Genomic DNA, 27,630 nt, shown 5'->3' on the forward strand with positions numbered 1-27,630 from the left:
AGACATGTATTCTTGAAGGTCTAAGGAGAATGATAACTAAGCCCTTCAATTATTTTACATTGTCAACTATTCATCAGGAAAAAGGAGAGAATCCCTGTACCTTCTTAGATCATTTACAAGAGGCGTTGATAAAATATACCTCCCGGCTCCTGATAAAATATACCTCCTAAAAGGACAGATTATTCTTTTTTTTTTTTTTTTGGTTTTTCTCCGGTACCGGGAACCGAACTCACGACCTTGCACTTGCCAGGCACGCGCTTTTGCCGCTGAGCTAAGTCCCCAGCCCCCCGAGAGCCTTCTTAAAGGACTTTATTAACAACACAAAGCACTGTTTGGGTGGACAGATAGACAAATGACGTGTGTGTGTGTGTGTGTGTGTGTGTGTGTGTGTGTGTGTGTAAGAGAGAAAGAGAGAGAATGGAATAGATAAATAGATATCAATATATTCATACATATTGTGTTATGTATTATTGTATATTGTACTACATTTTTGTGTGTAGATAGGCACTTTATTTGATGTACTGTGTTTATTATTTATGAAGTGCCCCATAGACCCAAGCTTAGCAGCTTCCCTCTATTGTCAAATCATATCATCTCTCCAAACACACAGCTGCTCTGTTGGACCAAAGCAATGTGGAAATAGGAGGAAATGTGCATTCTATGTAGATATGGAGTACTATTATTGAGTGACTGTGTCATACAAAGTTGAGGGAAAGTAGACCACTTATTGAATAACTAGTAAACTACATTTTCCCTCTACATCTGAGTGACAAGAAATAATGTGAAATTTTGTTTCTTTCAGCCTCAAAGGATCATATTAACAGAAGGGGACTGTGAGAGCAGAGACAGGGGATGAGCTGTGTGTGACTAAGTCTGTCTTCGGTAGGGCTCTCTCTAGGTTGGGAGAATTGTGGTAGATGAGTCAGTAGGACCCTTGAGGGTACAGGGCTTTGCCTGGGATTCTGGAAAGGGACTGTCTTGCATCCTTGCAGCAAAGAGAGATGAGGCTGGGAATCATCAAAACTCAGGGTCGTGGCGCGATCGGGCAGAGGAAAGGTTGGATTCCAGCTGTCTTAGGCTGGGTGAGACCCAGAAACATACCTTTCAAAGATGAACCCAGGATGGGGAGATATGGCCAAAAACTGAGTTAGAACCATTGGTTCTGTCTGACACAGGACCTATTTGGGCAAAAAACTGAGATTGAGCCCTCAAACCAGAGACAAATGGAAGAGGCTCAGAAGCAGGGCCAAAGTGAGGCTGTGTGAGCCAGGGAGTAACTGAGGCACAGACCAAGTTAGGAGAGGTAGGGCCATGACCTACGCCAGCCACAGGTCAGCGGCAGGCATCTGCAAGCTGGTCAGGCATGGGACCTGTCTCTTCCCAGTGATGACTATTCAGAGAGCAGCTCATGCCAAACACTTCACATCTGAGGCCAGCAAGGGACCACAGATTTAAGGCCTATCTTCTCCACCACAGTGAGGACACGAGAAGGCCCATGTTCGCCACAGACTATGCCAATGTGAGAAGTCAACCAGAGATGGGTGGGAGGTGTTAAAATGTCCCTGGTGGAGCTGGACTTCAAGCTGACTGAATACTTGCAAAATGGGAACTGAACTGACTTTGACTGACAAGTTAACATTTTCTTTCTGTCACTTCAGCTGATGAAGGCTGGTGAAAATCCAATCAGTCACACAAGGAAGCCCAATGTTTTGTTCTTATCTGAGTGCAAGAAGGATTAACAGGGTTGGAGACATGGTAAGCATCTAATAAATATTTGCAAAAAGTATAAATACATGATGTTAAATCTATTCATTGTCTATGTTTGTATAACAAACCTAGTGGCCTAACACAGCATCCTTTACCTTTCTCACACTTCCTACAAGTCAAAAATCCAGACACAGCTTAACCATGTCCTTGATTTAGGGTCTCACAGGTAGCAGTCACAGAGGTGCATGAGCTCTTAGATGGAGCTCGAGGACCTCTCCCAGGCTCACTCAACTTGTTGGCAGAGTTCAGTCTCCTGGGGTGTTACCTTTGGTCCCTATTTTCTGGCTGGTTCTTGGCAGGGTTGCTCTTCACTACCTGGGGTTTCCTCATGTCCTAGACACATGCTGTCTCAAGGCATGGAGTTCAGTTTTTCAAAGCCAAGAGGAGAATCTCCTCCTTCACTCTTATCTGATTAGGTCAGGCCCGCTCAGAAAAGTTTCCCTTCAAATCAACTCAAAATCAGCTGAGTAGGGACCTTAATTATATCTGCAAAATTTCTTTACCTTTGCCTTGTAATTGAATCGCAAGAGTGGTATCCCAACATACCCACAGATTTTTTTCCTTCACTAAAGAGGAAGAGACATGCGGTATGTGACAAGAATCTGGGGCCAGTGTCAGAATTCTGCCTACTGAGTCACTATAGGAGATGCGCCGCCGGGATCACCTAGTGTTTTCCATACCCCAACTGGTAATCTATCGCCCTCAAAGATAAAGACACCAATTCTACCGGCTTTCCACACATGACCATAAAGAACCACTGCTTCTTGAGGTCTTAGTCAAGATAGTGAGATATGTAGAACTTTTCTTTTCCTACTAATTCTATCAATAGCTGTCTGGTACCCTAATCCTTCAGTGAGGTTTGTTTGTTTTTTTTTGTTTTGTTTTTTCTTTCCAAAATGATCAACAAGAGATCCACCTTTAAGCGTCTGCGAATCTCTAGCCCACATTGTTGTTAGTCCATATAAAACCTGGAAAGATCAATTTAGGAAAGACGCAGAGATGCCACATACCTCTTTTTATATGAGAGCTGATGGTGTGAGAAAGAAACAAGGGGATTCTCCATCGTCGTTTGACAGGAAAAGGTTTAAATCCTCATTCCTATTCCCACTCTCCCTACTTCCTACATCTTTCCATTGGTGAATATAACAATGCCGGCTCTATCTGTATAAACATAGTTCCCATTGTTATGACATGAGTAGCTTACCATTTATTCCCAATTACTATGCAGCCCAACTGCAATTATGCACATCATCAATTATGTGTCAGGTTAACTTTGCTATATATTTTATTTAAACACTGAACTCTGGATGATCATATTTACAGATCAGGGAGCATCATAGAGATCAGGGATGATCCTAGAGATAATTCATATTTATAGATCAGGAGCATGGACATTTGATGACAGCCAAAAACAAAATAGAGCATTTGTATGCAAAAGTGAAAATGTATCAAGTGAGTCAGGAAGACAGTCTATGCTTGAGTTATTGCCTGGCCCAATCAAAGAGGCAAACAAAAAGCCTCCTTGATGCTGGGTACTTTCTAAGAGGTCAAATCAGGGCTATCAAATAAATGAATTTCAAAAATTTGTTCAGAATCCAGAATGCGTTTATTATTAATTATGTACAAGTGAAAAAATCTTTGAATAGCTCAGTTCAATCCATTTCCTCACCTAATCATAATTTTAGGAAGATTGTCGGACATTTTGTATCTCCTTTCCTTCCTGTGAAAGATTAGCACACGGTGTGTCTTTATAGAGCTGGTACCTCTGTTCATAAACTTGGTTCTTTTCACCATGATGGTTTCAAACTGAGTTGGACGAGAACTGAATCACATTCAGTGATTAGGTTCAATGTTATCCTTCTGGGGAAGTTTATATCGGTTCACATCCAGTTTGGTTTGCAACCAGCATCGTGGAGAAAATTGAGTACAGGAACTGAGGTGCCACAGTGTACTGAATTACTAAGGCCATTTGTGCATATTTTGCTTTTCATTGATGAAACAAAACATGAGTCTCTTGATTGGCAGGGGCACGTGGTGACTTTTAGATACCACAGGTAGGAAGTTAACAATAGATCGTTTGCCATGAATTCATGATTCAGCCCCAAAGCTGTGATGGGATGGTGAGTTGCTGCAATATGACGTCTGCAGCATGCAGATTTTGATTCAACTATATATTTCAGATAAGCTAGGGAGCTTCTATCTCACAAAAAAAAACCAAAATCTTGTCTTCATGATTATCTTGACTATCTCAAGCCATAAAAGTATTACTCATTAATTAGTAATGATTTATCATTAATTTTTATTAATATTATTAATGAATGAAAATATTAATAATAATAATTATTATTATATAAATTGAAAATGTACTACAACATAGAATAAACTTTTACATTTATTGCCCTGGGATCTTCCCAAGAAAGAGCCATGGGAAAAGAAAGCCCTAGTGTAGAGGGAGAGAAAAACATTAGAAAACAAAACCATGTAATCTGCTGAAAATAGCACGTGTTCTGCTGATATGCTGAATAACTATGATATATGTTGGGGACTTGCTGATTCTGTGCCACTCATATTTTGGAAATTTCTGATGGAAAATTTGGCACCCAATGGAGAAGAAAGAACACCCTAAGATTGAGGATTACTACCAAATTCCAACTGGCTAACCGGAGTCCAAGTCAGAATCTATGAAGGACCTCTCTGAGCCTATTCAGAAAACATCCTTAAATCCCTTATTCACTTTCTACCACCTACAGACAGAAGACTGGAAAACCTACTACTCATTTTTTCCCAGCAGGAGCAGTCATGGAACCTAGCTCTGATCTATGAAACATAAAATGGGTAAAGGAAGCTGGGATTCACCTGAGGACCCTGTCTTGCTCCTAAGGAAGAAGGAAGAAGCTTCTTGCTTCCCCTACAACCTGCCTTGAACACGGGTTATAACAGACCCTATGGGGAGCTGCTTCCATTCTCTGACAGCCGCATGGGCCTATGAGAATCACAGAGTCACCAGCCAAAGACTGACTTGGTGAGCCACCAAATGAACACCAGAAACCCAGAGATTTCTTGTTATGTGCTAAAAACTATCCTCTCCTGTTTATATAAAAATCAGACATTCAGGCCAATCATTCCAACTGGAAGCCAACTTTCTGAGATGCTCGTGAATAGTGGGGACTGGGGGTAGAATAGAGTAATTGGATGGTAACCAGAGTGACAGCAGAGCCAAGGAAGGTTTCCTGGTTTGTTTACTTGGCTTTGTTTTGTTTCCCAGGAAAGCAAATTTCAGTGCATGCATCTGGATTGTGGAATCCTGTCTTTTTGACCAGCTGGGCAAACTGTGATGAATTTCACTGGATTTTGTCATCCTAAGAGAACACCACCTCACTTAAGCATAATTAGTACTCATTAATCTGTCTTTCCTTCCCCTGAGGCTTTCTATTGCATAAAGATCATGCAGCAGCAAGAAGACTGATAGCTGTTGCGTATCTAGAGGTTAACAGGACAGAATTACTGCCTGTAGCCAACCAAAAGCAAGAAGGAAACAAATTTTGACAAATTCCATTAAACTGTGCCAAGGGGTGGCAGGAGGTGAAATTGCCCTTTATTTGAAATATTCACGGATTTGAGCAGTTGGGAAGGAATGCACTGGCTGTGCGAAAGGAGTATTTGTTAAAAAATTAATTTAGCCTTAAAAATATGGAATACTTAACCTAACCAAATTTTCTTTAATCAAACCAATCACTATTCTGCCCCTTTAAACATTAAATCCCTTTGGCAATAAAGGAAGAGCTACAAAATTCTAAACTAGTCAGGAATGATGACTGTAGAAGGTTGGTTAGAAATGAAGATAATGTCACCAATTCCAATATGAAAGAGTGAAGAAATACTTACAGACGTATTCACTCAGAATATTGGTTGGTTGTCTGCTGATGTATCTACCAAGAACTATAGTCTTCAGTGTTTGGACCCACCCCACTATAGCTTGAACATGACAAACTTTTAACAAGAAAGAGTTCTTAATATATAATTATACCATTTTATTCTTACACATTTAATTATATTCTATACAATATTTCTCTGAAGGAAAGGAATGGGGTACTTAGAGAGAAAATTTAAATAGATCCTAATATCACATTAAGTCTCCTGGAGGAAGTGGTATTGAGCTCAGACTTGAAGAATAGTTAAATATTGGTCAAATGAAGAGCTAGCATTCCAGGTCAGGAGAACATATTTCAGTCACATTCAACTTTGCAGGATACTTCTATTAATGTATATAACTTAACATGAAAAATGTTAAATTTGACAATACCAAGCAATTGTGTGCTAGTCTGTGACAAACTACCTGATAGAATAAACTTAAAAGGAAGAAAGGTTTATTTTGTCTCATGGTTTCAGAGGTTTTGGTCCATGGCCACTTGGCTCTATTGCCGTGGGTCTGTGGTGAGGCAGCACTTCATGGTGGGAGCATGTGACCACAGAAGTCTGTTTATGTCCTGGCAGCTGAGAAGCAAAAATAGAGGAGGTCCAAAGTCCCAGTATGCACATATAGGATACTTCCTCAATGACCTAACTTCTTTCCAGTAGAACACACCTGCTAAAGATCTCATCACCTTCCTGTAACACCACAGGCTGGGATCCAAGCCTCTAACATGTGGACCTGTAGGGAACATTCAAGATCCAACCCATAGCAAGTTGGAAACACAAACTAGCATCCACATGGTCAGAACTGTCCTGGCCCTTGTCCGTGCCATTTCAATCTTCGCCTCTACCTCCGTTCCACACCCTCTTTCTAAACCTGCCAACCCCAAGAAGCTCATCTTCTTTAAACTAAAGACATAAGCAATGACTAGTGGGCTCTCAGCTGGTAATTTTTAGAAACTAAGAAGTGACATCCACTCTTCTCCCTAAATTCCTTCAAAGTCTGTTCTTCCTGACATACCTCTTATGTGCAAAAAGAAATAACATGAAATATAAGAGAAAATAAATTTGTTTGGATCAGAAGTAGAAACATTGCTCTGTTACCATTCATCTACAAAATTATTATGTTTCACTTTAAAGCTCAAGTCAGACAGAATGTCTCCATTATGCTCATGCTGTTAATTCAACTCTAGAGAAATTAGTGTGCATAGGTGCACATGTAAACACATGCACCCTAAAGTTATAACAGACACTGAGAAGTATTCCAAGCAAGTGCTATTTTTTTTAGGGTAGAATACAAAACCCAGGCCCTCATGTATGCTAGACAAGTGCTGCACCACTTAGCTACATCCTCAACCAAGAAAACCTTCCAAAGTTCAGCCCTAATATTCCTAACAGAGATTCTGTTTCAGACAGCTCCAAAAAGACAATTTCTATAACCTTTCTATGTTGTTGTTTTCAACATCATATTGTTTTATATGTTATTCTTTTCAACATTATAAATATTGTAGAAACTTTTAAGGAAATAGAAATTATTAGTGTACTCCCTTCTAGTCAAATTGCCCGGCATTTTAGGTTCTTTAGATATTTTGGGACAAAATAGTAGCGTTGAATTCAAAAGTTGTCATGTCCCCCCAAATTTTAATAACCATTTTGTTATTGTGTTTCTTATTTATGTAGCACCACAAAAGTATGATAGTCTTTCTGGTAAATACATCACAAAAATAAACAAAGACAATTAAAAAGTCCTTTGCTCTGAAGGAGTTATCAGCAAGCACCTTCTGATCTCCCTAAGGTATCAATTTAATGAACTGAGCAGCTAAGATGATAAAATACCAAGGCTCTTAATTTATTCCATTCCATTAATTTTCTTCTATAATGTCAGAGAAAACACAACAAGAACTGAGTATGAAGAATAATGTACACAGAAAAGAGAATGTCAGTGCCTGCATCTGGATTATGGATATTCTCTTAAAGAAAAATGATCTTCCTGGGAGAGTTTGATAGGGCAGGATCATAATATGCCCTATTCCATGGTGTCTGCCCGATATTGATATGCACGGCAAGCTGAATTGAGATAGATCTCGATTTTACTTTCATACACCAGTTTACCTGCTCTGTAATTCTGGTAGTATCAGTGTATGCATGGATTTAAATTTAGGATGGAGCACCAGAGATCCAAGACTAGATTTTCCCATCTCTATATAGGGATTACTGGAAGGATATAGAAACACATTTGGAAATGAGCACTGTAACATTCCTTTTCATAAGAGTATATACTCCAGGGCTGGGGATTTAGCTCAGTGGCAAAAGCGCCTGCCTGGCAAGCGCAAGGTCGTGAGTTCGGTTCCTGGTACCGGAGAAAAACCAAACAAATAAAAAATAAAAAATAAGAATATATACTCCAAAGGTCCAGCATACTATACTTTTTGTGAGATTCCTAGTTCTATATGTAAGTATAGACTAATTATATTATAGAACTAATATTTTACATCTTAAACTTCTTATTGATCATTAACTGCAGTGAAATAAAACCAGCAGATATGAGCATATGTGGTAGAGAAAACTTGAAAAACTAAAAAGATTTGAGCCAGTGGTATAAAATGTTGAAATACAAACATTAAGTGAGCTGTTTTGTTTATTATACAGATAAAGGACAAGGAAATATTCACATGATTTAGATTCCTCGAAGATACTAAAAATATGATCCACCTTTGTATGTAGTGAAGGTTCTTTTTCACCACATATTGTACCTGCTATGTGCTTTTTGTCAAATTAGGTGCTTAAATTGTAGCTTATTCATAAGTAAACAGTAAACAAAGCATTATTACAATGATTACCAAGGGAGGAACTCCTCTTGTTTGAGGTTGACATTCCAGTGTCTGTTTTTGCAAGGGATTAAGCCATATACTTGAATTTGGCTTTTCCCTGGGTTATGGACTGACACTATATGTCCCCCAGGATTAAAGTGTTCAAACCCTACTAGTAAGTAATGGTATTAGGAAGTGGGACTTTGGGATAATAAGTAGGTTTAGATGAGGTCATAAGTGTGGAGCGCTCAGGAGTGGGATTAGTGCCCTTTTAAGAGTGAGGAGAGAGTTGGTTTTCCCTTTCTGCTCTCTGCCATGTGCAGACGCAACAAACCAGAAATCTGCATCTTGGAAGAGACATGTTAACAGAGCCTGACCATTTTGGAAACCTTATCTCAGACTTCTGCCTTCCAGAAATTGAGCAATGATTAACTGTTGTTTATAAGGTGCCCCATTTATGGTATAGAATTCCCAGTTGGTCTAATGTTCTTAGTGGAATCAACCCTGACTCCTGTGCCTTTTTCTCAGCTGGTTCTAAACCCAAGTCTGGAAGAGAGCTGTAAGACATCGGGCCCCCTCAAAACACGGGAGGGGTTAAAGCAGAAAGGTTTTAGAAACAATGTAGAATGCAAATTTTCCCTTGGCTCTTAACCATTGCTATCACTCCATCACCCCTCTTTAGTTTCTTAGCACATCCCACTCCCTAATGTTATCTTTTCAATGTATTTGCTTCCTTAATAATTTGATAATTCCTCTCTGCTCTTGTTAGAACTCCAGACCCTTGACAGTAGGAAATTTTTTTTCTGTGTTGTCAGTCTAAGAACAGTACCTACCACTGTTGTTACCTTAGACCTGGAGAAAGGCAGCTCCAACCCTGGAGGTTCACTTAGGTGACTGGGCGTCAGGGGCACATGGTCTACCAGCTGGTGTGTAGGTACAGTAGAGTCACACCTCATAGAGGGTGTAATCAGATCACAAGGAAGGAAGTGACCCACCCATTATACTGGGGTCAAGCATTGGTTCTAGGTTTCCATCCCATCTGCATCCATACCCTTGCCAGAGTCTCATCGTGGACAGTGTGATTAGTGCCTTGGTCTGGGCTGCCTCACCTGCCTTGGTAATGAAGTGACGGTGCTAGAGCCAAATCACTGTGCCAGGTCCAAGTCTTAAGAAACCACACAAATGTCCACTTGCCCTCTTGCCTTCACCATAAGAAGCAAATGTTTTGCGGATTGTGGCTCTCAGGAGAAGGCTAAAAAGCATAGTGAGGAGAGTGACCCAGCTGACCCATGGTCTGCAGCAGGGTAGCCCTTGCTGACAGAAACCTCCTGAGGAAGGATCCAAGCCAAATGCCTGTCACTGAGGTTGGGGTGTTATTCCCAAGGGAAGATTCCTGTGAGAACAGTTAATGAAAGCACCAGTCACATACAGGTATAAATGTACACGGAGTATATTACTTTATCACGTATACCTAAAAGCACATGACAGAAATATAACTTAGGTATTTTTACCTAGATGCTTATAAGAAACGTGGTCCCTGAGCATAAGGGCACAAGCTTGTCCCTTATGGCCTGGTACTGGCATGTGTCTAAACCCTGAGGAAAATTATTGATTACAAAACACAGGGGGAAAAATTTAGCATCATTGAATTGAATATCTCCAAAATGAAACTTTACTTCAGCTAGACAACTGAAATTCAGCTCACTTCCTTTATACTTAATTGCAAATTGTTTTTAATATGTGATGTGGATACACTATAGGACATTTAATTGGAAGTGTAATGATTCTGTCTCTCTCTGTCTCTCTCTCTCTCTCTCTCTCTCTCACACACACACACACACACACACACTCACTCACTCACCCCTAACGTGCTTCACTGAATCCACACATAAACAGAATCCCCAACAAGGTTCAATCCTCATGCCAGCCACAAAGAGGATGTTCTGTCCCAGGGGGCATTTCTCCCAGCGGAAAGTGCATTGGAAAGCAGAAGAAAGTCAGGACCAAGACTCGGTTCTACTACTCCCTGGACCTCTCCCCGGACCAAGATGGTGGGCTGTCAGAAAAGAGGCCTCTTCCTCTTTTAAGACTCCATCCCATAAGCAGTCAGTATAGCCTTATGTTAGAAACTATTTCTTCTTGCTTCCTGAACAGACTGTGCACATATAATTACAACAGTTGTCTGTTTGACAGAGGGTCTTGCTATGTAGCCTATGCTGACCTTGAACTCACAAAGATTCTCCTAGCTCAGGCTCCCAAGTGCTGAGACTACATTTATATAACTAAATCAAAACTACATCTTTGCATTTGGGTCTCTTCCCAAAGGGCACGACTTCACTGAAGAAGGATTATCTCTTATTCTTTGTGTTCTCAGCTTCTACCACACTGATCAGTACACAGAATATACAGGGACATGTTATGAGCTGAAATTCAAGCCGTGGTGCCTCTCTTAGGTACAAGTGAGTGCAGCGGAGAGCAGGCAGTCAGTGAGAGAGTCTGCTGTCCTTTCAGCACCAATCAGAACAATGAGGTTCTTCCAGGAGCGAGTGTTGGATTGTTCTCCAATGCTGGGAAGCCAGGTGACAGATGATGGGATTTGTCATTTGCTTCCTGTGGCCATTTCCAAAATGAGATAGTTTGCTGACTGTTTCAGTATCCCCAAGTGGAATCTGACCCAAGACTTCCACTGTTAAAGATGTACAATTTTGGAAATCAAAACTAAAGTTACAGCCCCTCTTAGGAAAAATAATCAGAGTCATTTTGACTATTTAATGATAGATTTTTCCGCTGCAGAGAGAGAAAAACATTTCTAACAGTTTTTACTTTCCTCAGTAGAAAAGGAGCTGTCTCACAATTATAGAAACAACAAGGGCAAATGAAGGGGGTTACTTTTCATTCATTTTACCATTGGTTGTGTAAAAATGGATTTTGACAGCTCTGATAATCTGGAGGCAACTTTCAGCCATTCAAGCATTATACAGTGATTTGTGTCACAATAAAAAATCTTCTACAGGTGCCCCGAGACACAGAGTAGATATCATCTACATGATAAAGGCTTTCAAACTAACCGAGAAATTACAGGCTACTTGGTCCAAATCACATTCATCAATATGTTATGTATCATCGGACTTCTAACTGCTACAAATATTTATAATAATGGAATATATTGTTTAACACAATGAAGGCCAAAAAGCCTCATTAACTCTAAATTTGGTTTACTGTCTCCATTTCTTTTCATTTGCAAACTCATGATTCTGTAGTTCTGTAATATTAGCTTAATTATGTGATCAGTGAACCATCCCTAAATCTAAAGTCATGTTTCGTTTAGTGCAAGATAAATATTAATGTTGGAATCCTTCTTTCTGAAATGATTTTCTGAATGCTATCATCCATTTCCTTTATTCTTCTTCTTGGGATTTTTACACTATAGCAAACATTAGAAATTATAGCCTCAGATAATTGTATGAGATGGAGTTCTTTAAGGTCAAATATTAGAAAAATGTTTTAAATGACTCGTGACTATCATAAACTAGTCTTTTTTATAAAGGTACCAGAACTATAGTTACCTTTATAAATGCAAAAAAAAAAAAAAAAGTGGGTTGCAAATGCTGTAACCAAATAAAGACTAGAACTAAAAGGTACAAGTGGGTAAAACAATAAACAGTTAAGAGAGGTAGACTTAAGAATTTAAACTCAGTCCTGAATAGATTGCTCAAAGGAAAATGAATCCAGGCCAGATATCGTACTTTAAAATTAAACATGAACATTTTCATTGCAATACCTGGGCCTTTTCCTGCTATTCAACGTATGAGTATTTGTTTCTGCTTCTTGAACGAAGTACTTAGATTACTTAACAAAACATAATCCTTGAAAAATTAACTAAAACTGGCTATTTATTGATTAACTAATCTTGTTATTGTTTTCCAAAAGTTTACACACTTACAGTTTATTTGTAAAGATTTATAGTTATTCCTCTTTGTAAAGACCTCTTATACAAAGTTACATAATTTAGATTTATATGAATATCGCATTTATGATAAGATTCATCAGGATAGCAATATTTCCATTGTATTGCAAATTTTTAATTCCTTCAGTCATTTCTGTCCACCTAAAGGCTTCCTTTCCACACTTATAGCAATTGATTTGCTTTTTCAGATAATCCATGACAGCTTTCAGATCTCTTTTGTTTTTATCTTATATTCTATTTAAGTTCTGACTCTTGTAAAAGAGTAGTTGTTTACATTTTGGCATGCATCAGAATCTCAGGGAGGACTTACGCAGGGGACCACGCAGTAGATCTGGGATGGGACCCCGGTAATCTGCATTTCTAATAAGATGCTAGAAGGCTCTGATGCCGGTAGGGGACAGAGCTCTGGATCACAGCCTTGGGACATTTGTAAACACGCATGTTACGTGACAAAGGATTGTTGCAAACTTGTCACAGTGTCACACTTATGGATTGTGACTGATGAAACTAGTCAGGAAGTTTAAAAAAATAACAACTGGTATTTCACTGTGGCTGAAATGTCAGGGAAACAAATCAGAAATAAGAAAGACATTCTAAACTGAGGTGTTGAAATGTTAAAGTGACATTCCAAGTCTGCAAATTCCAAAACAATGAGAGGTTTTAGGTTCCTAAAACTGTCATTAAAGCTACCACTCAGTACGTGCCAGGGCAACACCTCCAAATACATGTTATCTATCCACTGTTACTGCGTGCCTTGCAACATTGCTTTGATCTGCTTTCACCTCACATTTCTAGAGTGCCATTATGGAAAGATGCATTCTTTTATAGGACTTGTATGTTTTTGTTTCCTAGGCACTGTCAAAAACAAACAAACAAACAAACAAAAACCTCTGGCATGGAACATTGTTTTCCCCAGTGGAGTACAGCTCTGCTGGAATAATTTGCGATCAAATCTTTGTGAATTGTTCTGCCTTAACAGTCTTTTCTTTTCTTTTGTTTTTATTATCTCCAGATTTTTTAGCATATGTTTGTGATAAGTAACACTGGCATTCAGCTTGGGGAACAGGTACATATGCACGGTGCACCTTTATCCTTTGTGTGCCTCCTCCCCTTCTCCTTCCTCTCTTCCCTAGATCCTTTCCCACTGCCCCAAAGTCTACCTCTTTGTTTCCTACCATCTCTCTTTTATTTTGCTCTTTAAGTTATTTCTACTTTGGGTTTCTCATATTTAAAAAAATGTGATATTTATCCTCCTGTATCTGATTTATTTCCCTTAGCAAAATGGTCTCAAGATCCACACATTTTCCTACAAATAACTTGAGTTGGTCTTTCTTTGTGGCTGAGTAGTGCTCCATGGTGTATATGTACCATGTGTTCTATATCCTTTCTTCTGTTGATGGGCAAACAGGCTGCTTCCAAAATTTAGCTGTTATGAGTTGTGCTACTATAAAAATAGGTTTGCGTGTATCACTGTAATAAAATGTCTTTAATTCTTTCAGGGGTTCACCCGGAAGAGATAAAGCTGGGTCACACGGAATTTCTACTTTTAGTTTCTTGAAGAAACTCCATATTAATTTTCATAGTGGTTATACTAGTTTGTATATTCCTACCACCAATGCAGAACAGCTCCCCCCAACACACACACACAGCCTCGCCGGGATTTGTTATTTTCTGAGTCCTTGATAATAGCCATTCTTACTGGAATAAGATAGAATCTCAGTGTTATCTTGATTTGCATTTCTGTAATGGCTAGTGCATCTCCCTAGTGTTCCCTTGTGAACATTTTTGCACCTATGTAGTGAACATTTGTACTTTGAGAAGTGTTTATTTGCTTCAGTTGCCCATTTTTTGAGTTTTATTCTTATTTTGTGTCTCAAACACTGTGGAATAGATTTTTTAATAGAAGTATGAGATCTGAATAATATTCTTTCCGACTCTCTTCCATTGCCAGTACCCAGAACACTCTTAATTTGTTTCAGGAAGTAGAGAATTGAACATTATCTGCCCAGAGATAAGAGACAAAATCGCAGTTTTACACAAAGGAATGTAAACAGATGGCAGCAGCATTGTTTACAATATTAAAAATTGCAGACAGGAAAAATGTCCAGCAAGGTGGTTTCTTTCCACTTGGAGGCTCTTCTGTCCAATCATATGACATCTATGGTCTTCCCTGAATGAAAAGGTAGGAATGAGGGAGCACACTGGCTTTACCTGCCTTAACCCAGAGGTGACACGCCTGACACCAAGTCCATTGACAGTATCAGTCACAACGCCTCCCCTAAGGACGAAGGGCAGGAAACCTCCTCAAAGGACATAAATAGTCCACGTGCAGTTTCTGCTGTTATATGACAGCCTATGCCATCATAAATAGGGGACAGAAGTACTGTGGTAAAGGAGCAGGAATCTGTGTGTGCGTGGTGTATGTGTGTGTGTGTGTGTGTGTGTGTATGCGTGTGTACAGTTTGAACTTTACAGATAAAACCTTTATATTTGTGATTTCCCTCTTCCCAAATACCAAGATACAAACGGGAGAGAAAAAAAAAAACACCGGTAGGTCATGGCCAAATAATTTGTATCTCTGAACTCCATTTATTTTGTCTCAATATCCTATGATGTGTAACTTTCATTTGGCAGACTGACTTAACTATAAACCTAATTCATGAATGGATTTAAAGAAAATGAGGCTGGGTTATATTTTAGAAACAAGAGGGTATGATGGAAATGAGGCACTCTTTCCAGCCACTTGGGTTCATACACTTAGGTTTGTTTGCTCCCTGTTGACCAAATCAAAAGAGGCCACATATTTTGGTTTTAAAAAGGATTTATTCAAAACTATATCTGAGGATATGGAGGGCCCATTTGGCCCAAATCACTATCCACCTTGTACAGGTGATGTACAGGAGAGTAAGAGTCTTTTATAGTAAGGACGGGTTAGGGGAGCACAGAGAGAGACCCCAGATTTCCACACAATTATTGCCTTGTCAATTCTACCTCACCCTCCTTCTCTTGTGGAAAGGAAACCAATCAGATGCTGGTCTCCTGCAGCCAGCATCTGCTCATTGTCACTTCTTTTGTGATAAGGAGAGGTTATGTGCTTAGCAAGAGGAAGTTTGGAGAAGTTGAGTGTCTCTAAAAGAAAAACAAAAAATCTAACTTTTAAAGTTCCATTTTTCAGTGCCAGTTATTACCAGGGTCTACATGCTCTGCATGTATGAACTTATTTAGTTTTCACAATAATCCTGTAAGATATTTTAATTATTATACAAGAATATGCAGTAATATGATAGGTAGTATCTCAAGGTCACAGAGCTGGAAGACAACACTACCTAGGAAATGATAAATAAATGAAATGTCACAGAAAAAAATTGGTTAGGTCAATTCAGCAGAATGTTTGCAAACGTTAACTAAAGATGAACTTTCTATAGTTATAATTCTAAAAGCCTCGGGAAATTAGCCCATGTTATACAACAACCGTTAGCATCATTTCACAAGTTTAAAAACAGGACAAGACCAGTCTTTCTGAAAAAGTAACAAATTCTCCTTTTGTGAGATAATACTGACCTCCAGTGGCTGGCTTGTCATAGTGCCTTATATGTTCTCAACTTGTCCTGATAATTATACAGAGATAATACACACATTTTTCCAGATTTTAAATGTTACTTTACTTATCTTAAAATATGTATAGAGCGTTTCTCCTGCTGTGGGCGCAGTTTGGGCATTAAGAGAAATTAATGGAGAGAGCACAGGATGAAGAGTCAGGCGCTGCAAACCACAGAGAAAATGCACTAACCCGAAAGCTGTGGGACTCTGGACTGTGCTTCCTTACTGAGCCGAGCCTTGGGCCTCTCACAGCTCAGTTTTGAGTTGCAGTGAAACCATACAGAGCAGCCTTCTTTATCACACAATGCACACTGCAAACAGGAAATGTGATATGCCGTTATCATGTATTACTCCTCCTTTAGGTTTGTAAACACACCAAAAAGTCAAGACTTATGGGATCAGTATAGAAACGGCCACAGAGCAGTTCAGGCCCAGGAATAGGAGAAACAGTACCTTTCAATAGCTAAAATATGAGTTCAACTCCAAGTGGATTGGAGTTAACTAGGTTCCCCTGGACTATACTGAACTCACCACAGCAGACACCAACGGTTGCCACTTCCTGATTCTGTGTAACTAGACAAGCCCTGGTTTTGTTCCCAGTTCTAGCTCTCCATGGGCAAGAAATCATTAGTCACTAAGTTGATCATAGTTTTCCTCCCTCCATAGTGACTTAGTTTGGTCAGGGTTACATGATCCAAACCAAACCAGTGGGACCTGAAATTTTCTTGGGGCAGCAGTGTGGATGGCTATTCTAAAAATGGCTTTTATTGCTATTTCAAGCAAGTGATGCACCCCCTCTCCACTTTTTTTAGAATCGTTGCCTCTGCACAGAGCACCTGAGACTTCTGCAACTGTCTGTGACCATAACAGGAGATAAGATGATGTACTGAATGAGGCAGAGCAAAGAGATGGAAAGCACCTGACTTCTTGACAACAATCCTGCACAGTGGACTCAGCCAACCTGAGGATAGTCTGTCTCTGCTCTTCTTGCTGTGTGTGACACCAAGTTCATTGGTTTTCAAGCTCTGCTTAGTTGGGAATTCTGTCACCTGCACCTGGAAGCATTCTCACATTTTCAACACAAAAGATTGCCTCTCTCTGAGGCCTCTGTGCTTGGAGATGCCTGGTCCTTCAAGGGTTTCTTTTTTATTCATATATAGTGAAAATTAAATACAATGTACACTTGTATTAGTAACTTTTTCATTGCTAGGACAAAATACCCGATCCTCACCACTTAAAAAAGGAGAAGTTTAATTTGGCTTGTGGTTTCAGAGGGTTCCATCAATGGTCGGCTGGGTTTAAAGCAAAATTTGGTGGAAGGGCTTGGCGGAGGACAGCATTCAACCCATGGTAACCAGAAATCAGAGTGAGCAGGGAGAACCAGAGAGAGAGCTATATGCTCCAAATCACACCCCTAGTGATGCAACTCCTACCATCAATTCAGCCATGAATTAATCAGTGTACTAACTGACTGATAAGTACAGTGTCTTCATGATTCAATCACTTTCCAAAAGCCCTACCCGCAGCACATGAGAGTTTTGGGTGACATTATAGTTCTACACCACAATAATACTCTATTGGAATAACAGGAGTTTAGACAATAAAGGAATCTTTATGAAGAAGGAAATACTGATCAAATATCTAAGTTTAACAAAGGGTGACAACACTAAGCGTTTATTTTAATGAACAGGCATACAGGTCCTAGCTTCTGGCCCTATGTGCCAGACATGAAGTTGGCTCCCTCCACCCACCTTTAGGAGTTCTGATATAATTAAACGAGATGCAATGCTTGAAACCCAGGTTGCTGTGGAATGGTTGTTGCCCTTCTTCCTTCATCTCTACCAAATTACATACTTTCATTCTTCAGACCTTACTGAGAACTCATCTTGTCATGACAAGCTTTCTCCAAATTGAATTCAGCTGTTAGTTTATGTCTCCTTTGCACTCAGGTTTCTAGTCTTCATTTTAAGTGGATTTGTTTAAGTTTTCAGATAGAGTGCATGGGGGTATATTCTCTCTATAAATACATATCAGGATTGCAAGAAGGTCAACCAGAGGTTTTATCTTCAACTTGTTTGTTTATGTGATCTCTGACCCTTCTCAATTCTTCCTCAGGCAACAATATTTAGCCTGTTGATTCAAACACAGGAATTACCCAATAAATAAAATAGTGAAACAGCTTGCATTTAAAACACCACTACCTCCCCCCATAATAAAGTCATGTTACTCAGGCAAACTAAGGAAGGGCAGAATGACCTCTTTTTCCATTACACAGGCCTTTCAAGTTCCTCTTTAGCTTTACAAAAGCCAGTTCCTCTCCCCAGAGTTGGGAGTATGTGGCTACTTAATGTGGGAAGAGCATAAGTTGGAATTTGGCCAAAGAACTGCTAGCACTATCAACTGGACACAGAGGCTTTCTGGTTTATGTCAGCTATGAAGCACATACACTCTGGACATTGGTGCAATCACTCGTTTAATGGCAAAGAATTACTGAATACCTTTCATGCTCCTGAAACCGTTCTAAGTGCTTTATTTTGTTTTTTTATTTTTGGTTTTTTCCAGTACCGGGAATCGAACTCACGACCTTGCCTTTGCCTGGCAGGCGCTGTGCCACTGAGCTAAATCCCCAGCCCCTGTTCTAAGTGTTTTATACATATATGTTCACTTAATACAGCACACTGATGAGGTAGGTATAATGACCATCTGTTTTGCACATAAGTAAAGGAAAGCATGGAAAGATAAGGAACCTACCTCAAATGGACAACTAACAAATGGTAAGTCTGGGGTTTGACCTCAGTGGTTTCACTCCAGAGCCTACCTTTCACCGTGCAATATCATATTGTGTGTGTCCTCACTGTTGCACATCTCCCCTGATTCACTATTGAGCTGTGCATTAGGAATGCCTGAGTTCCTACTGTGTGCAAAAAGAGGGCGTGTCAAAGAAAAAGTAGACATCATCTCTGCTCTATACTATCGCAGTCCAGTTGGAAAATAAACAAAAAAACAAGCAATAGAAACCTGATATCCCTCTGGACCACCCTAAGCCTGCTAAAGAATTGATGAAATATCTAAGTTTGACAAAGAGTGACATCTACCCACTCACCACCCCCTTCTGTTCGGACAGGTTCTGAAGATCTTTACCATTATTGCCTTACTGTGTGTATTGGTTTACAAAGGCCACCGTACTAAAGCAACAGGCCAGATCGATTTATGCATGACTTTATTTTCTCAAAATTCTTGGGCTACCAGTCAAAGATCAAAGTGTTAGTGGGTTTGTTTCTTCTGAGGCCTCATTCCTTGGCATGAGACGGCTGTCCTCTCCCAGGGACTTCCTATGACCTTCCCTCTACATCTTTCTGGGTCCAAATTTCCTCCTCTTATGGGAACACTGGCCATATTAGATCAATGCCCACCCTGATGACCTTATGCTAACTTAATTACCTATTTTAAAACTCTGTAAATATAGTCACATTCTGAGGTACTAGGGGTCAAGACTTTAGCAGATGAGTTCGGTTGAGGGGGGCAACTCAGTCCATAACAATGTACTAATTCCCCTCCCCACCAACTTTTCCAAATACACTTTGACATCTTTAATGACTTTGTGTTCCTCTACTTAGAAGACTTAAAAACCTTACTTAGTTTGAGGCAAGGAAAGAACATAATTATGTACATTGTGAGCAACGTATGTAATTAATATGTTGGGAATGTTCCGTAGAGGTAGGCTTTGGTTACTCAAAAACACTGCCTGGAATTGTTTTCAAAAGTTAGTTTAATGTTCCCCCCACAAAACGTTGCATTTAATTGTGAAACGTGAAGAGAAGTTTGTGTAACAAAGCATAGGTTGAAAGTCCCTGTTGTGATCTCCCTGAAGTTGTGAACATACGTCAAACATCTTCTGGGGCAGTAAGAAATTCAGAATGAGTACTAAGAATACGGATGAAGTAGATAAAAGGGTGCAGAAGAACCCCTGCATGGTTCATAGTGAGGGCATTATCCACTGCAGTGAAAATGAAGGCAGAGATCCTATGCATAAAGTTTCCCTTTTTTCATGAAGTTAAATAATAATATTAAACAAAAAAAGAATGAGTTGTACTTTGTGATTTGCAATATATCACCTGAAAGCAACAAAATCATGCCATAGGCCAAAATAATCTTCATCTGAGGATTCATTTGAATCCTGCCATATTCCCTTGTTCAAGAGTATAGAATATTCCCTCCAAACACTAATTTTTAGCTATATTCACCTTAAGAACTTAATAATTTTGAAAAGGAATGCTCATGTTCATGTTTTCTTTTTGTAGGACTGTACAAAATTCCACTGTGGGTGTTAAATCCACCCTCCAGATACATAAGCAATATAACCAAGTTCTCAAGAAAATTTCAATACGGCAATGCCTCACCCACTGAAGAATCCCTGGGGCATGATATACTTCCCTAGTAAAATTTCACAATTCAAACCTTCATATATTACTAATGATTCACAAAGGAATTTCCCAAATTGCTGGAGAGGGATTAACAGATTGCATAAAAGCCATTGTTAAAACTGAGTACATGACAGTATTTGTCACTGTTACTAAAACCCACTGTTTTTGGACATTAATGAAACGTTTGTTAAAAATGCCAAGCATTTAGGATTTCCCAACAATAGCTATCTGTTAAATCAATTAGAACAGCTTTTCCATCTGAATGAAATTTGATGCTGGCACTCTAAAGAAATTTTCTGTGAAGAGTTTTATTTTGTCATGGAAACACATTTGTCTTCCTGAGGGATTTTCAAATAAGCACAAATATTAGGAGGACTCAGAATATCATTTTTTTTGCTCACAAAATCCAAAAAGCCTGGTAAACAAGGGACCACAGAATAAAAATAATAATAAATTTCCCATAACATGAAGAATTATTCTATTCTAAGATAAAATGTTACATTAGATAACTTTTACATTCCCTCTTAATTTCAATATTCCTATAATTTTCTTGTTCATCCAGATTACTATAAAAATAGTAAAATAGTATATTTCAAAAAATAGCATGGAATAATATGTAAATCTATTTTTAATAATTCTATAACTTACTGTGTTGATTTAAATTGCTTTTATAATACTGTTATTTAACTATGTTCAACCACTCTTATACTTCTTATGCAACTATGAAAACCAAAATTATTTGCAATATACCTGATTTATTAATTCATTTCAGAATTTGAGCATGTACTATATTTCAGAAAGTAACCCAGACACTGGCATTACAGCAGTAAAGAGTGTGGATAAAAATCCCTGCCCAGAATTGACATCCAAATAGAGGGGAGAGAGACATGGAAAGGGTGAGAGAAAGGAGGGAGGGGAAGAGAGAGGGAGAAGGAGAGGGAGAGAAAGAAGGAGAGAGAGAAGGAGAGAGAGAGGGAGAGAGAGAGGAAAATTGAGAGGGGGTAGGGAAGGGGAAGTGGGAAGGGGAAATGGGGGAAAGGAGAAGGGGAAGGGAGGGGAGGGGAGAGGGAAAAGAGAAAGAAATTGAGAGAGGGAGGGTATATATAATCTAAAGGACTTTATACTGTGTACTACATATCCAGTGAAATACAGTAGGAAAGAAGGAAGTAGGGAATATAAGGGGAGAGAGTGTCCATTTTCAACAGTGATTATGGAACCAAGGATTTGGCCAGTGTTCTAAAGAGGTGAGCGGATGAACCAGGAAGATAACTAGGAGAACAGCTTTCCCTGCCACAGCCCTTGCAAAGCCCTACAAGTGAGAATAAATATGGCTTCTTCCAGGAACAGCAGGGAGACCTTCTGGCTGTAGTACAGAGCAAAGATACAGTTACAGGGGCAACTTGGGCAGGGCGGGAAAGGATGTTGAATGCAGACTCCAGTTCATGAACATTCACAGAGGCCAGTTTTAAAACTTTGACTTTCACCTGAGGGAGATGGACTGCCCTTGGAGGAGGCTGGGGCAAGGAACAACTTCACCTGATGTGTGTTTTATCAGGATTGTGGGCAGCTGTATTAGGAAGCCCAGGGCAGAATAAAAGAGCAGATAGAACTCTATGACAATTATCTTGGTGGCAGGTGGTCACAGCTCAGACCATAGTACAACCAGTGAAGCAGGCAAGGAGTGGTCAGAATCTAGTGTATTTGCTACGTTTGAAATGAGTACAAAAGAAAACAGGAAGTCAAAGATGGTTCCAAGATTTTCTCCCTGAACAACTGAAAGGAATAAGTGGCTATTAATTGGTGATGCTGTCATAGGAGTAGGGTACCAACTGCCAATATTCCCATCATTTTGAATATACTATTTTTTAATAAGACTCAACCACTTGGCCTTTTCTGTAAGAACCATTGCAAAACCTTATTAATAAATGATGCCATGATCCAGTTTTATACCTGCTATAATTTGGAATGACCCTCAGTGGCCCAAGAGTTAAGATTTTGGTTCCCCTACTTGGTGCTACTGGGGAGTGACAAGACCTTTAGGGGTGAGGCCTAGTGGGAAGTCTTCAGGTCATGAGAAGTTAACCCTTGAAGGAGAGTACAGGATATCAGTCTCTCTCTTTTAAGCTTCCTGGCCATGAGATGAGCTGCTTTGCCCCCCCCCCATTGCTATTTGGTACCCATATAACCAGGTGAAAATAAGTGAGTCCATTTAATCATGGACTGAACCTCCAAAACCGTGAGCCAAAATAATTCTTTTCTTGTATGGTTTCTCAGATATGTGTTATAGTTACTAAAAACTAATTAAACATCTACATGATAATAATTCATCAGGTACATATTAGACCATCTCATTTTTTGTCATTGAATCAGGACAACTACATAGGGAATAAATAACATGACAGCAATCAGGAAAATGACTCCAGAGTAAGAGCCTTAAAACTCTGTTAGGACACAGTTACACGATGACCTATTACCTAGTTGGTTCCAGTCAGGGTCAGGTGGCTGAAGGGATACAGTTGCAGGTGAGGCTCCCAGGTAAAAGAAAGAGCCAACAGCAGCAACTGCAGCAAGTAAGCTCTTTATTGTCCAGCCCATATGTATTGGCCATTATCAACCACTACCTTCTTCTGTAATGATATAACCCTGTAGCACATGTGTGGTTGTCTATGCTAAGTCATTCTTATATAAGTGTACCCCATTGTGTGCCTGTGATAGACAATGGGGTCATGTCCTTATGAGTCCTCAGATGCCCCAGGCTTTGAAGCAATCTGAAGCGACTCCTCACATCCCACCCCCTCAATGGTTGGGAGAATGTCACTTTTTTTGTGCAGCCCATAGATCTGACCCCTGTGCACAAAGACCACAACAATAATTAAAGGAACAGCATAATACCACCAACCCCATTGCCACCACAGTGCAGCTTGTGAGCGCTGATTCCCACCACTGGATGAGCACACCCTGCTGCAAGGCCTGGATGGCAGACACCTCTGCATCCACTTCCTGCAAGGCTCTTCTGTACCTGCATCTGGTGGTTAGGGACAGAAATGCAACATTCTATATGTAAGAAAGCACAAGTACCTCCTTGTGCTGTGGCTTGCAAATCAAGGGCCATGCAGTTTTGCAAAACTATCTTTCTCATTTGGGAAGTTTTATCTATGAGCAACGTCAAGGCCTGGTTCATAACATTGGTCCAAATACAGATGCCAATTCAGCTGCCAACGAACTAGCCAAAAAGGAGGCGTACTACTGCAAGTACATCCCCTAAAGCATGGGGTGGGGCCTGGCTACCCCACTCATGGAACAGGAAATCCACATATGGACCCAGCCCTCTATCAGGTTAGTCTGTACTTCCACTGTCTGCTGCCCCATGATTCCCACACAGGCATGCAGAGCAGCATATACCGCTGCTAACCACGTCTCAATCAGGGGATACCGGCTTTTGGCTCCTTTCCACAACTGTAACCAAAACCCAGTAGCTTGCTTCCATTTTCCTTGTTTTTGTCATATGCCCCAGCCAAACCCAACATCATCCATGCTGTTAGGGTACACAGCAGGGTAGGGTTGACAACTTGGAGGGCTTGCACCTGCGTAACTGCCTCTTCAAGTCCTAAAGAGCAGCTTCCACTGTCCAGTCCTATGTTTCACCCTTTTGGGTCATCTGATATAAACAGTGTAGCAGGGTAGCTAGGTGCAGTATGAATAACTATCAAAACTCAGATGGGTCCATATATGCCTGTAGCTGGCATACTGTCATGGGTCTAGAGTATGCCTTGATTTTATCAACAGTGGCATTGGAAATTATTGTCATCTTGCCTGACCACATAACACCCAAGAATTTGACAGACAGACAAGTCCCCAGACCTTGTCTCCAATGATGGCCCACCCCAGGCCAGCAAAGCTTCCTTCAGACTGTGCACAGTACCTTCCAAATCAGTAAGGCAATCAGAGGTTAACATAATATCATCAATATCATGGAACAGTGACACAGAATGTGGCTTGGTCCAGGTGGCCAAGTCTTGGTCCACCAGGCCATGACACAAAGTCAGAATATATAAGTAACTTGTGCCAACCTCTGTAACGTCCACTGCCTACTCTTCCAGGTGAAGGTAAATTGGTCCTGACTGTCAAGTGTGATAGCAACGGAGAAAAAGGCATTAAGTTAGCCAAATCCACAACATAATAATAGCAGCCTAGCCAGCATCAGGATGAGATGAGTAATCAAGTCTGCAATGTTATGCACTGCTGCATGCAATAGAGGAGTCACTTTATTCAAGTCCCAGTAATCCAGTCATTCACCGTGTCCCATCTGGCTTCCATATGGGCCATATTAGGGAGTTGAAAGGGCTCTGTGCAGGACGTATCATCCCCGCCTCTTCCAATTTTAGGATAGTCTGCCTATTTCCTCATGGCCCCCAGGCAGCTGATACTGCCTTATGCACACAACTCATGTAGCCTGAGAGAGAGTCAGGGGTGTGTGATACGGATGTCCTTGGACTATGGTTTTTACCATGAGGATTTGCACAGTTCTCCCTGCATGGTGTTGAGCAGAGCACCAGTCAGTATGTCCACTCCCCATATATATTCAGCGACTGGGAAAACATAGACAGCATAAGGGTATGAAGCCAAGCACCCAACACCCAATGTCACCTGGGCCCTCTGGACAGTGGTGTAGTAACCTCCATACCCTTTTTCACATGTAAACAGTCTGAGTTGTCATATACTAGCTTTGATTTGGCTCCGGTGACCACTGGTGCTAGTACACCCCACATGTTCTTTGGGGACCAGTAAGCAGTCAATTCCACATGTGGTCTCCAGTCTCCTGGGGTCCCCATTAACCAGGTGCTCTGGCCTGTTTCCTAACCTGGACAAAAGGATGCCAGTGTCACATCTTCCTGCTTCACTAAGGCTGCTTTTACCTTCAGGCCCATCAGCCGGTATTGCTGCATGGGGTGCAACTGCCAACGCAGAGACAGCAACACATCTGAGGGCGGCCTGTCTATCTTATCTGTAGCTAAGCTGGGCAGCTAGCAGATCCAAATTCAGCATCAGCTTACCTTCAGTGGTCCAATGTCTGTCCTTGGGAGGTTGGTCCTTTTCAGCCAGGGGTAACCCGTTGTTTTCTCCTTTAGCAGCTGCACTTTTTCAGGTCTTGTCTTTCTTTAGTGCTTCACTTCTGTATCACCCAGCTGCACCAAGGCATGCACTGCATCATGGATTGGGTGTTCCATGAGGTGTGTCAAAAGGGGAGCCAACATCCCAAATGTACTCGCCAACCCACTCGCCAGGATCAAGTCCTTCATGCACGCCATAAGCAGTTCTTCATCAAGGCTGTGGTACTGCGTAGCAAACATCATTTGTCTCATGCCATATCCCCTAGCACAGCTACCCCGTCTAGGTAGGTTGTCCATTTTGTGACTTGCTCTGACAGGTCATCAGGATTCTCCCAAACCAGGTGGGCTGCTGCCATCAACCAGTTTATCAAAGTCTGGTTACCGGCTCGTAGGGCTGTCCTTTGCACTTCCTGCAGGACTGGTTACACTGAGGGGGTACTAGCTCTGTTGGCTGTTTGCAACAGCTCTTGAGTGCTTACCAGCGTGTTTTCAGCTCCTTTGCCCCTTAGCCGTAGCAGCCATGCAGGCATTGTCTCACCCACCTTTTGCTTCAGTTGTTTCACCAGCTCCCAAAGCTCCACAGCCGTATATGTCGTATACATGGTATGGTGGGTACACAGAGTTGGTTCCCCCGGCCTACCTCCCTGGGCTAAGGGCTCCTCCACTTCCACCTTCTGATGAATAGCCAGTCTTGCCTGTAACACCGGGGGGACTCTCCCGCGGATGGGGACTTATGCTTTTGAAGGCGGCAGTGCTTCCTGCGCCTCACAACATAAATTCTGTGGCAACCAGCCATTGTTCCAAGTCCTCCTGGGTCCATTCCAGCTGGTCTACCTGCTGGATGAGGTCTTCTGCTTCTTGCCTCACATGGTGGAAGAGTGAAAAACAGCCAAGCCATCTGCCCCGCCAATTCACGGTCATGAGGAGGTATTTGCATGTCTAGCTCTTCCAAACCCTTCAAAACGTCCTCAGGTGTCAGATGGACCATTTTCCAGTCTTCAGGGGCCCTCCAAGCCACCAAAAAGGTGGCTACAGGTAACCACCGTGAGGCCAGGGGAGGCATGTGGGCAACCCCCCAGAGCTCTGCCAGGGACACTCACCTCACCCTGCTGACTATGCCACTTGTGGAAGTTGGAGGGCTGAACGGGTATTTTCACAGGTGAGGTACCCAGGGCAGACAAAGCACACAGAGCCAACATCAGCAACCACAGCAAGCAAGCTCTGTATTATTTGGCCCATATATATTGGCTATTATGAAGCATTACATTGTTGAGTACTGACATAACCATGCAGTACATGTGTGGCTATCTCTGTTAAGTCATACTTATATAAGTGTACCCCATTTTGTGCCTGCACTAGACGTTGGGGTCATGTCCTTATGAGTCCTCAGATACCCCAGGCTTTGAAGAAACCCAAAGTAGCTCCCCATATTACCAACTCTGCTTATATGTATATTTAGATAATCAGTGAGACAAAAAAACACCACAAAACTTTTTAAAAATTCAGGGATAGTTTCATACTCTAGCAAATATTATTTGATTACATAAAAGTCTGTCTCCTGGTACCAAATTAAAAGGTCTTCTAAAGTTTACTTTCTCTCTGCCTTTGTTCCCTACTCAATCCCCGTGGCAAGGTGATTCTAACAAAGAAAGATTCTGTGGGTGACCACTGAAACCCAGGGGCTGATGAGAGAATGAAGCCACCAGCTGACTGAGTAATCCTGTAGAAGGAAAATCCAGGAAGTGGCACTTCAGTGGTGGGGTTGCATGTAACCGCACACAGCTGTCCATGAAGAGAAAGCCATGCTTGAGCTCTAGCAGACTGCAGCCCCCATGGCCACATCAGATCGCAGCCATGACAGCCATGATCCTTTTCATCTCCTTCCTCCCAGGGGGCCTTTTTCTGGGGGTGGGGAGTGGGGCAGAACAGTCGGCAGGTGTTGGATCTGGGAGAAGAGAAGAATGTCATCCGCCATCCTTTCCTCCTGCCATTTCTGGGCCTGAACTGAATGGAACTGGGATAGAAGAAGAATGAAGAAC

The sequence above is a fragment of the Chinchilla lanigera genome, unplaced genomic scaffold (genome assembly GCF_000276665.1).
Source record: "Chinchilla lanigera isolate Chin_1 unplaced genomic scaffold, ChiLan1.0 scaffold00070, whole genome shotgun sequence".
Classification (NCBI taxonomy): domain Eukaryota; kingdom Metazoa; phylum Chordata; class Mammalia; order Rodentia; family Chinchillidae; genus Chinchilla; species Chinchilla lanigera.